General features: G+C 38.5%; 1 protein-coding gene and 1 long non-coding RNA gene across 4 annotated transcripts in view; one reads left to right on the top strand and one right to left on the bottom strand.

Moving 5' to 3' along the window:
- Positions 1-15,570, bottom strand: part of LOC110346222 (uncharacterized) — a 66,801-nt gene that overhangs the window by 17,759 nt on the left and 33,472 nt on the right. The window contains exon 2 of the long non-coding RNA XR_002390125.2: positions 10,921-10,963. This is a non-coding gene — a long non-coding RNA (uncharacterized LOC110346222). The remainder of the gene's footprint in view (positions 1-10,920; positions 10,964-15,570) is intronic.
- The window catches only part of Cysltr1 (cysteinyl leukotriene receptor 1), a 41,219-nt gene that overhangs the window by 18,879 nt on the left and 6,770 nt on the right, over positions 1-15,570 (top strand). For all 3 annotated transcript variants that reach the window (XM_004867478.3, XM_004867479.3, XM_087196606.1), the window contains one exon: positions 8,687-8,768. The gene's annotated coding sequence lies outside the window, so the exon portion shown is untranslated. The remainder of the gene's footprint in view (positions 1-8,686; positions 8,769-15,570) is intronic.

The following is a 15,570-nucleotide window of genomic DNA, read 5'->3' as shown; positions in this document are numbered from 1 at the left end:
TCTATTGCAGCAATAATAGAGTTGTATGCTATGATGAGTTAGGACCTTGTATTTTTATATCTTTGAGATTTTTTTGTTTTTGTGGTGCCAGGAATCAAACTCAGGACCTTGTACTTGCCAGGCAAAGCATGGCACTGAGCTACATTCCCAGTCTCTCTGAGCTTTCTTATTTATCTTGGTCATTAGAGCTTGACCATGTTGCAGGTTCAATAGAGTCTAAGAGAAAGAGAGAGAGAGAGAGAGAGAGAGAGAATAAGAATCATCTTCCTTACAAGAATAGGGTCTACACATGTGTAAATACCAAATAGTTTTTCTAATGTGAGAAACTGAAAGTGTAAATAAGAATTAAAATGATTAAAATGAATAATTGAGGGAGGTCATGGTCACACGGAACATGCCGAGTCACCCCACTGCAGACAGGCAGGTATGCACACGCCCTACAGAGGTCACGAATTGCATGGAACATGCAAATCGGCCCATGCCCTGGCAACAATCCACAGGACACCCCCCCCCGCCACCCTGCTCCTCTGTACAGCCACCTGGTTCCACACTACAAAGATGCAGAGGACACTGGACCACCAGACCACAGTACTGAGTCCCACTGCTTCCAGCCCAGAGATAGGGGCTTCTGAGCCACCGTCCCACTACTTCTGGTCCAGAGGAAGGGGCTTACCGGCCACCATGCCTCCTGCTGCTCCCAGCCCAGAGGAAAAGGCTTTTGGGACACCTTCGGTCCTGCCACTCCTGGCACAGAGGAAGGGGCTTCCAGGTCACCATCCCTACCTCTGCTCCCAGCCCAGAGGTAGGGGCTTCTGAGCTGCCATCGCCCGGCTCCTGGTCCAGAGGAAGGGGCTTCCCAGCCACCATCCCTACCGCTGCTCCCAGCCCACAGGAAAGGGCTTTTGGGCCACCATCCCTACCGCTGCTCCCGGCCCCTGTCCCACCTCTCCCAGCTCACAGGAGGTAATCCCTGTAGGCGCCCACAGCCCCCCAACCAGTCGAAATGAGAAAACATGTAAATAAGTCTCAAAACCAGACTTCCAGATCACCTACAGCAACCCCAAAGGGAAATGAGATGGAACACTCTGATACTCAACCACCTGGACCCACTGAACTGGCAACAAAAGGGGACCTGGAAAAAGTGAAATCAGAAATAATTTCTCAGATTACAGGACAAATTGTGCTCCTAGTGCAAGACATGATTAATAAATCTAGACAGGAGCTGAGGAACATGATGGAATACCAACATAGGAAACAAATGGAATCCATAAAACACATGCAAATAGATTTCCAGGAGATGAAAATCTCTATTGAAAGTTTACACAGTAGAATGAGCCAATGTGAGGACAGAATTTCAGATATAGAAGATAAGATTGCAATTAGTGACCAGGAAAAGAAAAATTGCTACAAAGTTATAAGGGAACATGAGAAATCAATTCAGCAGCTGCTAGATGATGCAAGAAAGAATAACATAAGACTGATTGGAGTCGATGAAGAAACAGGAGAGAGTGCAGATGACATAAAAAAATCTCTTCACAGAAATAATGGCAGAAAACTTCCCAAGCAGGGGAATAGAGCTTGACATACAGATAAGTGAGGCATATAGGACTCCAAATAGCCTTGATCAAAAAAAAATCTACACATAGGCATATAATTGTTAAGATTCCAGAAACACAACAGAAGAACAAAGTTCTCCAAGCAGTCAGAGAAAAGAAACAAATCACATACAAAGGAAAGCCCATCAGAATCACAGTAGACTTCTCAACACAAACCATCAAGGCAAGAAGAGCTTGGAGTGACATATTCCAAGCCCTAAAAGAAAACAGCCTCTGACCCAGATTGATGTACACTGCAAAACTCTTTCAAAATTGATGGAGAAGTAAGATACTTTCATGACAAAGAGCACCTTAGGAACTTCGTGAATACCAAACCAGCACTCCAAAGAATTTTACACAATATCCTAGGAACAGACATTGAGGATCACAACCCCAGGAAGCAAAGCAGAATGAACCCCTCTGGCATGACAAGAAATTAAATGTAAAGGGGGATAGCCCAACAAAAAAGAAAAAGTCATGGCAGTGACAAGTCAATATGTTTCAGTTATAACCATCAATGTTAATGGTCTCAATTCACCAGTCAAAAGAAATGCACTGGCAGAATGGGTCAAGAAGCAAAATCCAACAATATGCTGCATACAAGAAACACACTTAATTCAAAATGAAATTCATAGACTGAAAGTTAAAGGGTGGAAAACAATACTCTGTGTGACGGGAACCCGAAAAAAAGCAGGAGTAGCTATCCTCTTTGCAGATCAAGTAGATTTCAAACCAACACGGATTAAGAAAAACGAAGAAGGACAATACATCCTTGTAAAGGTAACAATCCAAGAGGAAGAGATGACAATCATAAATATCTATGCACCAAACACTAGTGTGCCCAACTATATAAAACAAATACTAACAAACATGAAAAGTCATATATGCACTAATACAATTGTAGAACGGGACCTCAACACCCCACTGTCACAAACAGATAGATCAACTAGACAAAAAATAAGTAATGAAATACTAGAACTCAATCGAACTCTTGAACAAATGAACTTAACAGATGTTTACAGAGTCTTCCACCCCACAAAATCAGAATACACATTCTTCTCAGCTACACATGGGTCATTCTCAAAAATAGACCACATACTCACACATAGAACATGTTTAAGTAAGTGCAAAGGAATTGAAGCTATCCCCTGTATATTATCAGACCATAGTGTGATGAAATTGGAGATCCATAGCAAAAGAAACAAAAAATTTCATAAACACGTGGAAATTGAACAACACACTTCTGAATAACCAATGGGTCACAGAGGAAATTGAAGAAATCAGACAGTTCCTTCAATTAAATGACAATGACAATACAACATATTGGAATGTATGGGACACAGTGAAAGCTGTCTTACAAGGGAAATTCATAGCAGTGAATACGCATATTAGGAAAACAGAATAAGACCAATTAAACAACCTGATGCTGAATCTCAAGCTTCTAGAGAAAGAAGAATAGGAAAACCCCAAAGCTCATACAAGGGAGGAAATTATAAAGATCAGAGCAGAAATTAATGCAATGGAGACTAAGAGAACGATACAAAAAATCAGTGAAGCCAAGAGCTGGTTCTTTGAAAGAATCAACAAAATTGACAAACCCTTAGCCAACCTTGTCAGAAAAAGGAAAGAAAAGGCCCAAATCAATGCAACTAGGAATGAAAAGGGTGAAATTACAACAGACCCAGCAGAAATCCAGAGGATTATCAATACCTACTTCCAGAACTTATACACCAATAAGATGGAAAACATAGAAGAAATGGACAGATTCCTAGATACATATGAATTACCAAAGTTGAATGAAGAAGACCTAAAAACTCTGAACAACCCAATATCAACCAATGAAATTGAAAACATAATTAAAAACTTATCAACTAAGAAAAGCCCAGGACATGATGGCTTCACTGCTGAATTGTACAAGACATTTAGAGAGGAACTACTGCCACTACTGTTTAAACTTTTCAATGAAATTGAAAGGGAAGCATTACTCCCAAATTCATTCCTGGAAGCAAGCATCACCTTGATCCCCAAAGCAGAGAAAGACCCAACCAAAAAGGAGAACTATAGGCCAATCTCACTAATGAACATAGATGCAAAAATCCTTAATAAGATAATGGCAAACAGAATGCAGAAGATCATCAAGAAGATCATACACCCTGATCAAGTGGGATTCATCCTAGGGATGCAGGGATGGTTCAATATATGCAAATCAATCAATGTAATACACTATATCAATAGAGTGAAGGACAAAAACCATACGATTATCTCCATAGATGCAGAAAAAGCATTTTACAAAATCCAACTTGCATTTATGATAAAAATCCTACAAAAAATTGGAATAGATGGTCTCTACCTCAAACTGATAGAAGCCATCTATGAAAAACCAACAACCAATATCATACTAAATGGTCAAAAACTGAAATCCTTCACACTCAAATCAGGAACAAGACAAGGATGTCCACTATCACCACTCTTGTTCAATATAGTTCTGGAAACATTGGCCACGGCAATTAGACAAGAGAAAGAAATAAAAGGCATAAAGATGGGTAATGAAGAAGTCAAATTGTCATTATTTGCAGATGACATGATACTGTATACAGAAGACCCCAAGAACTCCACCAAAAGTCTTCTAGACTTAATAACCCAATTCAGTCAAGTAGCTGGTTACAAGGTCAACACACAAAAATCAATAGCTTTCCTCTCCACAAATGACAGACTCACTGAGAGAGAAATAGGGCAAATAATTCCTTTCACAATAGCATCCAAAAACCTGAAATATTTAGGAATCAACCTAACAAAAGAAATCAAATACCTCTCCTCTGAAAACTATGGCACTCTGAAAAGAGAGATTGAAGATGATATCAGACAATGGACAGACATCCCCTGCTTTTGGGTAGGAAGGATTAACATAGTAAAAATGGCCATACTTCCAAAACTGCTATATAGATTTAATGTAATTCCAATTGACATCCCAGCAGGATACTTCATGGACCTTGAGAAAACAATCCCAATAATTCATTTGGAACAAGAAGAGACCCAGAACATCAAAAGCAATTCTAGGTAACAAAGACATGGCAGGGGGTATCACAATCCCCAACGTGCAACTCTACTACAAAGCTACTGTGATAAAAACTGCATGGTACTGGCAAAGAAACAGACCTGAGGACCAGTGGAACAGAGCAGAAGATGCAGAAACAACGCCAGACACACTCAGCCATCTCATCTTCGATAAAGGAGCCAAACACCCTCACTGGAGGAAAGATAGCCTCTTTAATAAATGGTGTTGGAAAAATTGGGCTTCAATTTGCCAAAGACTAAAACTAGACCTACATCTCTCACCATGCATTAAACTAAAATCAAAATGGATTAAAGATCTAAATATTAACATAGAAACTCTGAACCAGTTGGAACAGAGGTTAAGTAGAACCCTTGAAGACATCGGTGTAGGAAAAGATTTTATGAACAAAACCTCAGTTGCCCGTGAACTAGCACAAACAATCAACAAGTGGGATCTCTTCTTATTAAAAGGCTTCTGCACAGCAAGAGAAACCACCAGCAGCGTGAAGAGACAACCCACAATGTGGGAAAAAATCTTCACCTGCTCTTCCTCAGACAAAGATCTACTATCTCAAATCTATAAAGAACTTAAAAAGATCAGACCTCCCAAATTTAAAGACCCAATCTGAAAATGGGCATCTGAAATGAACAGACATTTCTCAGACAAAGAAGTAGAAATAGCAAATAAATACATGAAAAAATGTTCAACATCACTGGTCATTCGAGAGATGCAAATTAAAACAACCCTGAGATTCCACCTCACCCCAGAAAGAATGGCTGCTATCATGAAATCAACCAATAACAAATGCTGGCAGCGCTGTGGGGAAAGAGGAATCCTGCTCCACTGCTGGTGGGAGTGTAGACTGGTGCAACCACTGTGGAAATCAGTATGGAGATGCCTCAAAGAACTAGGACTGGAAGTCCCATTTGACCCTGCTATTCCACTGCTGGGGATCTTCCCCAAAGAATTAAAAGAATCATATCACAGTGATATATGTGTGTCCATGTTCATAGCAGCACAGTTTGTGAGAGCTAAAACTTGGAAACAGCCCAAATGCCCATCAACTGGAGACTGGATAAAGAAAATGTGGTTTTTTTATAAAATGGAGTACTACTCAGCCATAAAAATAGAGAAATTAGAGACATTTATAGCTAAGTGGATGCACATTGAAGCAATACTCTTAAGTGAAATAAATAGGACACACATGTCTAAATACCAAATAGTTTCTCTGGTGTGAGAAACTGAAAGTGTAAATAAGGACTAAAATGTATAATAGGTAATGTGAAATAGGAAGAAAAAAGGCAAAGGGGAAGGAAGTGGGAGGGCTACGGGAAAGGATAGAAGGGAATTGGATTAACATGAGAAAATGGAAAAATAGGAACAAAAGCTTTGTAAATAGGGAGGAATGGAGGGGTGGAATGGAGGGGCTTAATGGAGGGCTGGGCAAGGGTGAAAAATAACCAAGAGAGACTATGTAAAGGTGCAAATTTCCAATGATGAATGTCATTATATTGTATACCTAAAATGTACCAATGATTAGAATTAATAATTGATAATGCAAAATAGGAAGAAAAGGTCCAAAGGGGTAGGGGTAGTGGGAGGGGCAGGGGAAAGGAAGGAAGGGAAAGGAAAAATGATGAGAAATGGAAAAAATGGAAATAAATCTTTGTAAATAGGGAAGGGTGGAGGGGGTGAAGGGAGGGCTAGGAATGGGGAAAAATAAGAACCACGATGCATTATGTAAAGGTACAATTCCCAATGAGATATGTAATTGTGTTGTATACCTACAATGTACCAATAAAAGAATTTAATAAAAATCACAAAAAATGAATAACTGATAATGTGAAATAGGAAGAAAATGTCCAAAGTGTTAGGGGTGGTGGGAGAGGCAGGGGAAAGGGAAGAAGGGAAAGGAAAAATTATGAGAAAAGAAGAAAAATGGAAACAAAGTCTATGTAAATAGGGAAGGGTGGAGGGGGTGAAGGACCCACAGGTAATGGGGAAAAAATAAGAACCAAGATACATCATGTACAGGTACAAGCACCCAATGATAAATGTAAACATATTGTATACCTAATATGTACCAATAAAAGAATTTAAGGGAAAAAAAAAGAAGTAGGGTCTTCATAAATATTTATTGACCTGAACTGAATTAGACAACATAAACCACATTAAAAAATCTGAGTAATTACTGAATTAAACAATTGATATAAAAAACACACATTTATACTTTTACTTCCTCACTTCATCTTCACCCAATTAGTCACTCAGATATGAATGGCAGAGTCAAATACTGGCAGAATCTCCTGTCAGAGAATAGTCCTCAAGGAAACTGAAAAGGAAAGAGGAGCAAGAAGTAAGAGTATTGAGTGCCTAATGGGTGAAAGGCTAAGAATTCCTAAAGGAACCATAGAAGATCCCTCACAATCCCACACTGAATGAAGCACTACACTGTTGCCCAGAAAATGTCACATTTATTCACTTGTGCATGTAAATATTGGGCTAAATTGTAATTGCACTGCCATCATGGAAATGTGTAACTATTTAGTGCATTAGTCTGGTAAGATTACACTTCTCTTAGGTGAATCTTAGAAATTTATAAACTTTCTCATTGAACTTTAGGGAGAAATATAAGCTATGTATAAACAAAAGCTATGACAGAACTGAAGTTAATTTTCTTCACTGATTAGATGAATAGAATCACATAATTTTAGGATCATAAAGGAATTTTATACACTCAACAACCAGTCAATATAGCTTTATTGATGTATACAGACCTCAGAAAAGCTAATCAAACTTTTTGTAAAATTTACTGCCTAATTAACAAAATGTAAATGCCAATTCTGAGTAATTCTCCACATGAAACACACACTCTACCCCCGACGGGTGCTGCAGATTCACTTTCAAATGATCTCTGAGCCTGCGGATTACACACACTCTACCCAGATCATAGTAGGTTATCTATGTCAATGCTTTACCTTTGGAGAAGAGGGTAAAATTTGAAGAGAGAAAAGAAAATTGAAGCTCTAAAAAATAATTATCTAAGTACAAGGTGGTCTCAAACTGCAATATTGTAGTGGTGGGTTCAATTTTCTACTTTAAAAACTATACTATGTTTTATATTTTGCATTTCCTTTATTTTTCTTTTGATTTCCTTTTTTCTCAGTAGAGTTCCAACTTCTTTTTCGTTGCTAAGAATAAACTGAAGGAAGGTGTTTATTTTGTTGACACTAAGACCACACATAAAGAAAAAGCAACCAGCCTCTAGGAACCTTGAAGACAGGAATGAAAGTTTTGCTGTAAGACAACAAAAGTTTAGAATAAAACAATTTAGGTTGCTACTGTTTCAAGAACACCTTTCAGTGATCATTTCTTGAAGATCCATTATACTTTGTCAGATTCTCAGATATAATTTAACTGAAAAGAAGAGACATAAATCAATTAAAAGTTAACCATACAAGGTTATAAAACAATTTAGAATGTGTACATGTCATATTAGTGATGAAAACAATAAATAATATTATGAGTTTATAGGAAGAAGAGTCCAAGTTCCTGTGAGCCATTTTATCTTCACAGAAAATGGTCCCTAAGCCATCCCAGACAGATATACTTGATATTTTAGTGTTCTAACTCCTATTCCTGGCAAATTAGATCTTTGGATAGGAATTTGCAAATTATTTCCTCTTAGAACTTTATAATGAAATATTTATAATAGAAAATAGGAGTAAAATCATGGTTTCATAGAGGAATATTTTATACTACTGTGTTCATCTTTAGATATACAAACTGTGCTCACAAGAGCAAACATCTGTAAGAAGTCATGGTCTGTAGTTTAAGAGCCTCCCTACACCCCAAATAGAAAAATGGACGGTAAAGAAGGAGTCACAGAATTCAATGACTAGCCCTAAATCCATCAGTAAGTCTTTGATGTTACATCACAAACTGAATCTGTACTTAAGGCTGCTAAGTTTTGTGGTCTTCTTGTACTGCTTCTAAGGTCATTAACTTCCTTTTCAATCTTGTAATTTCTGTGTAGGCATCCCCGACGTTACAACATAAGAAACACTGACAACCATAATAAGAAACATTTGTGAAGAGTACTACAGTGCCAGAAAAAGGTATGACTGCCTTTTCAAAATGAATCTTGTTTTTTCAACTTGCAATTATCTTAACAAAGATTCCTTCATAGTCTACACTAAAATAAAATCAATTATGTTTATGTTTATTGCTTGTTTCCATTAATCAATGACTCATTTGTTTTGACTTGACTTAATTATAATCAAATAATTCAATCTAAATATTGAAATTAATAGAAAAGTTTATTTGTGTCTATAAAGGCTGGGGAACTTATGAAAGGAACTAGACATCATTTATTTATTTGTATATTTTTATTCTCATATTTACTAGTTTTATTTAGTATCTTTCATTCAAATATCTGAGAACTAAATTTATTTTAATATGGAACAGATGAAAAATAATCAGCTTTACCCATTGCTGTAGCAAAATACCTAACACCCACAATTTAAAGAGGAGGTTTGATGTAGCTCACAGTTTTAGAAGATACAGTCAATAATCAGCTGGCTCCAAGAAGAAACATGATGGACATGTATGATGGAGCAAAGCTGCTCAGTTCATGTCAGAGAGGAAGTAGAGCAGGGGAAGTGTGCCAGAGAGGATGAGACCATGGACCAGATATAGCACGCAAAGTCACACCTCCATTAGTCACCAAGACACACCCATAATCCCCTAGGTGGCTCACAAGCCAATCAAATTAACGATCCAGCTTAAATGTCACATTCAAGCCCTTCTCAAATTGACACCCCAACACATCTCCTCAAGTCATACTTAATCTCCAAATAAACACAAGGTCATACTTCTACCCATCATGGTATAACTATCCTGTGTGCAACCAAAAATTCACTAATACCCTCCCCAAAGTCTCAACAATTCCATCATTGCTCAAAAGTCCAAGTCCAAAGTCTCTCTTGAGACTCATGGGGATCTCTTGGCCCTGAATTTCCATAAAATTCCAAGAGCAAATTACATATTCACAATATACAATGGCACAGGGTGACCATTCCCATTCCAAAAGGGAGGAATAGGGGCATAGAAAAGAGTAGGACCATACAATGCCAAAACACTGTAAGACAAACAATAAGTCCTCTAGCTCCATAGGCATTCAAGGCACATAGTGGTGAAATGTGAGCTCCAAAGGGGCTTGAATAGCACCACCCCTATGGCCTTGCAGCCCACATGGCCTCTATCTTGGGGTGGTTCTGCTCTTAATCCTACAGAATACCTAGGAAGACATTCCACATTCCTGGTATCTCCAACTTGCTGTGTTCTCCACTGCATCTTCAGCTTCATTCCCACAGCTTCATGTATCCACCTCTTGGGGACACATTCCTTGGTTTCCCAGGCCTTCCTTTAAAATTTGGGTGGAGGCCTCCACAATGCCAGAACTTTTGCCTTTTGCATACCTAACCAAACAGCATCATGTGAACAATGCCAAGGTCTCCTTCCAGCTCAAGCAGTAACCAGGCCCCCTTGGACCACAGATACCATGGCCTGTGAGTGCCTGGATGGCTGAGCACTTTGGAATGAATCCCAGGGAACAAATTCCCTAGGAGGCCCTTCTTGAGCAGGAGGCCCACAGACTCTCCTCAAATAAAAGATTTACACTCTTGCGCACTTCAGTCTGCAAAGGATGTGGTCTTGCCAATTCCTAAAATGCCCTGAGGGAATCTTTCTTCTTGTTTCCATTCAAAATACTTGGTTTCTTCTTTTTTTCTAACAATAGCAAAGTTTTACTAAAGGTAGGAAAAGAGTCTCTGCTGAGCAAGTTTGGGCCAAGTAAAAATAGGAAAAGAAGTACAACCTACAGCATGAGGGTAAGCCACCATGCCAGAGAGAACACAGTGGCACAAACTCAATGTAGACTGTCTTTTTCGTATCACCCACTCCTCAGGATGACATCAAGTCTATGCTATCCTAACAAAAACCTGCTCTAGTTCGCATAAGAAATCCATGTGTAGGGCTTTGGGAACTGCTCTGTGCATGTGTCCTGGGATTTTGTAATTGACAGGTCACACCTGCTTCCCCAGCCATCTTTGCCACACCTTAATCTCATGTCTCATTTTCCCCTGAGAGCCACATAGCCTCATAACTCTTTATGGAGTACTGGGAGTGGAGGTCTCTGTCTTCAATAGCTTCTTCTGGGCTGAGGGGCTATAGACCTTACCTACTGGGAATTATGCGCTCTCCACCTACCTCAGGGTGTTGTGGCTCACTGGTGGGGTTGAAGAAAAAAAACCTGTCAGAAGACAATGAGAAGAGAGTTAGTGAATATTGAGCTGTCTGTTTAATGGGAGAAAAAAATAACTTTATTATATTGGGGGAGTAGAGCCCAAATATGAGGAGCAGATCAGATTTCCACACTTCTTGTAGAGGACAAAGTATGGCAAAGGGGAAGGTTAGATAAATTATTGAGAGCCTGAGAGCCATAGCGTTACCAAGATTACCCACATAATGGATCTAATTAAAAACATGAGCTTCAGGGCCAGGGATTTAACTCAGTAGCACTGCACCTGCCTGGCGAGAGCAAGTTCGAAATTGCTGAGTTCAGTCCCTGGTACAAAAAAAAAAGACAAAAACATGGGCTTCAATACAGGTGCCCCTTTAAGCTGTGGTAAATTAGGGTCATCAGTGAGTACTTATCTGCACCCAGAGCAATACTGTACTAGAATCTTGCTTGCTGAAGAGGACCCTACAGCAATACTGGAGTCTTACTTTCTGAAGAGGCCTCAGGTCTTCCAGAGGTTCTCAGGAATAGCTTTCTTCTTAGTCCTGTGAAAATTCTAGTGACCATTTCCTATAGTTTTTATAGCTTGTCACTGCATCACTTAAGGAATGACCAGAATGGTTCCTCAGGAACTGGGAATAAGGCTAAGGTCTTAAGAGGTTGTAGGACTGCCCCCTTTTTTTAATGGTGCCAAAAGTTTATTTGAAAAGTGAGGGGTGGATAGGTATGAAAGAAACCAGCTCTACAGAGTGAACTTGAGCCAAACAAAGAAAAATAGGGTAAAATCAAAAATAAAATACACACTGTGTCTGGGAAATGCAGTGCAGGCTATCACAGGAACTCACAATAGTAGCTCCCAGTGGTATCTGTCTTCTTTTATGCCCTACACATCTCATGGGAGCTCATGAGAAGTTCTACATATGGAGTCCTGGAAGTTCCCTGGGATCTTGTAATTGACAGGTCCCACTCATTTTTCCCAGTCAGCTCTACCATTCCTTATCTCCTATATCATTTCCCCCTCAGAAACATAAATCCCGTAAATCTTTATGGGATGCTGAAAGAGTGGAGGTTTCTGTCTTTTATGGCTTCTTCAAGCCGAAAGGAGTTGTAGACCCTACCTACTAGGGATTATGTACTCTCCAACTACCTTGAGGTGTTGTGGCTCATGGCTGAGCTAAGAAAATAAAAACTCATCAGAAAATAATGAGAAAAGAGTTAGTAACCTTCGAGCTGCCTGTTTGATGGGAGAGAGAAACTTTACTATTATCCTAGATGTGAGGAATAGGTCAGACTTCCATGCTTCCTGTAGAGAAGAATGTATGTTACAGAGGTACGTCGGATAAATTATAAAGAATCTAAGATCCATGACCTTAGCAAGGTCTTATCTGTAGCAACAACACCAGAGACTTGCTTTTTGAAAAAAAAACTCAAAAGTCTTCCAGAGGTTCATAGGAGTAGCTTTTTCTTTTTGAGTGATCACGTTCTTTAGACAGTTCAGGTGGTACTACCTTTAATCTAGAAAGATGAATCCAATTATCTATCTCTGCCACCTTTACTGCAATAGGTGTTGCAAGAATCATTGACTGGGTCTGTTGGTGTTACCTCTCTCCAAGTTTTTACAAGCACTTGGTCTCCAGGCCAGACAAAGCGGTCCCACTGGGTGTGGACCTGGCAGGACTCTCCTTCCATAGATTTCGATAGCTTATTATACTTAGCCCAGATTGATGAGATATTGTGAGTCTCATAGTCTCTAGGTGTACTTTCATATCAGAGGATAGAAATGGCCTTCTGTTTAACATCTCAAATGGGCTCAAACTTAGCCCAGTTTGGGGCATGTTATGAACCCTCATGAGTGCTACTGGTAGCAATCAGAGTCAGGACTCAGATGTCTTTTTGCAAAGTTTTGTCAGAGCTCTCTTTAGGGTCTTGGTAGCTCTTTCTACCATTTCAGAAGATTAAGGCCACCAAGTGGAATGAAGTTGGTACTTTATTCCTAAAGCCTTTGCCCTCCCTGAGTTATTTGGGAGGCAAAAAAAAAAAAAAGCTCCATTGTCACTCTGGACAAACTGTGGTAGTCCAAATCTAGGGATGATTTCTTTAAGAAGTACCCTGACTAGCTCTGTAGCCTTTTCTGAATGGATAGGAAAGGCTTCAATCTATCCTGTAAAGGTGTCAATTAGGACCAACATCTGTTTAAATCTTTTACATGGTGGTATATGGATAAATTCTAATTGCCAGTCTTCTCTGGGGTATTTCTCTTTCCTCTGTACAGTTTCTAATAGAGGAGACAGTTTGGGCTTGCTTAACTTGTAGGCACAAAGTAGGCAAGCTTTCCAGACCTATTCAGTGGTTGTACCTAGTCCTAATACTGTGAAAACTCAAGTGACCATTTCCAATGTAGAATCTCTTCCCATAAGGAAGGAACCATGAAGTGTTTTTATAGCCTTCCACTATATCTCTTGGGAAAGAACCAGTTTATTTCCTAAATACATCAGAGTCCCTTTTTAATTCTTATAAATGTATAAAACCTAAACAACCTAAAAAAAACTCAACCACACCAAAAAAATGAAAAGAAATCACGCAAACAAGGAGAAGGAAAAATAATAAAAATACTAAAATTCCTCTGGTGTCCACAGTTCTGTATTAATGTCTGAAACAGAGCCCATAAATGTGCTGTGCAGCACTGCCAGGTCTGCAGTGACCCAGCTATTCCCCTTCTGGGCATCTTCCCAAAAGAATTAAAAGCATCATACCACAACAATAAATGCACATTCATGTTTACAGCGACACAGCTTGTAATAGCTAAATCTTGGGAACAACCCAAATGCCCATCAATTGATGAAAGGATAAAAAAGATGTGGTTTTTTTTATACAATGAAGTACTACTTAGCCATAAATAAAGAGAAACTAGAGACACTTATAGCTAAATGGATGCACATTGAGGCTATACTCTTAAGTGAAATAAATAGGACACACATGTGTAAATATCACATTGTCTCTCTAGTTTGAGAAACTAAAAGGGTAAATAAAGACTAAAATATATAATAGATAATGCAAAATAGGAAGAAATTGTTCAAAAGGAAAGGAGAACTGGGAAGGGGGTAAGAAGGAAAGGAAAAGAAAAAATTAGAAAAGAAGGAAAAATGGAAACAAAGCTTTTGTAAAAAAGAGAGGGTTGAAGGGAGGAGAGAGGATTGGGAGAAAAAGAGGAATCAAGATATACTATGTACAGGTACAAATTTCTTATGATGAATGTGATCATTATGTGTATTTAAATTGTATCAATAAAATTAATTTTTAAAATCTCAACAGCACCATCTAGTGCCTCACAGCATTATACTAAGCAGTTCAAGAACACCTAACACAGGATTAGCAAAAATCATTGAATTAACTTTGGGCGATGTAAATGGTAGCAGTAATAAACCTGGGAAGTTACCTCTCACCTGCGATCACTTCTATAGTTGTTTCTGTAACCTTGGTATGGAGAAGAGATCAGTCCCATGCATTGTTAGCAGTTCTTGCATGCACAAGCAGTCTGCCTACCTTACAAACCCCAACCCCTCTCTTACCAGAGAACAAGAAGTTTGTAAAATAACAACAAATAAGGCTTCAATCAAAGATTATCTACCATATTATATATTGATGAGTTGCTTCCACTTGCATAAGAAATAAAAGGGGAATCTAGAGAACACTGAAGAAATTACTAATTCTATATGATCTGATCCCTAGGTCGCTCTGATCAGAGATTAACTGTCCTGATGAACTTAAGTAGACCAAGTAACAACTTCTTGCTATAAGAGAAATAATTGTATATGGAAAATATAAACATTTTGAGAATATATCTAGGAGGAGAAAAGGATGGACAGCTACAAAAATTTTCTTACTCAACAAGCATATTTTCACTAGTTATACCTCATCTTTCCACAGAGCCTTAAATTATGATACAGATTTTTAAAATGTATTTTACCCCTAACATAATTAAATGGCCTATAAGTTTTCTCCAGTTATCATGTTCTGGGTTTTAAATAGAGTTAACTACATCCTGTACTAAGAATCTCCACCACAGGAATGAGTTTCACTAATAATAAACTAAATTATTTTTACCTAGTATGTGTTATGTAGGAAGCCTCTTCTCAAAGGAATCAAATATTTTCATTCATATTTTATTCTCTAACAGAATTCAAAGCTCTTAAAGTAGAGATGTATAGATCAATGGATGGATAGAAATTTGTAAAACTGTTATCTTTAAAGTTTTCTTTAACAGAAAAGAATCATAAATTTATTTAAAAGGAAAATGTATAGAATAATATAAAATTATTATGACTTAAAATATGGAAATATATTTTACCTAGGTCTTAAAGTTTAAGAGGAAGCCCATCAGGGGCTGGGGACGTAGCTCAGTTGTGCCATGCCTGTCTGGAAAGCACAAGGTCCTGAGTTCAATTCCCAGTACACACACCCCCCAAAAAGAGGAAGCCCATCAGGCCAACATGGATGGGAAAGGACAAAAAAGTGTTTTCATGGTGACTGCAGCACTCAAATCCTTCTCTGGGGCCAGAGTGCTTCTGAATCTCTCATTGCTTTACAACTCTTGCTTACTAGTCAAAAAGTATACATAA

Source organism: Heterocephalus glaber, unplaced genomic scaffold (assembly GCF_053883595.1).
Source record: "Heterocephalus glaber isolate CG9 unplaced genomic scaffold, H.glaber_assembly_v1.0 deba00001613, whole genome shotgun sequence".
NCBI classification, from domain to species: domain Eukaryota; kingdom Metazoa; phylum Chordata; class Mammalia; order Rodentia; family Bathyergidae; genus Heterocephalus; species Heterocephalus glaber.
Note: the sequence above shows the minus strand (reverse complement) of the source record. Positions and strands in the feature narration are given on the sequence as shown.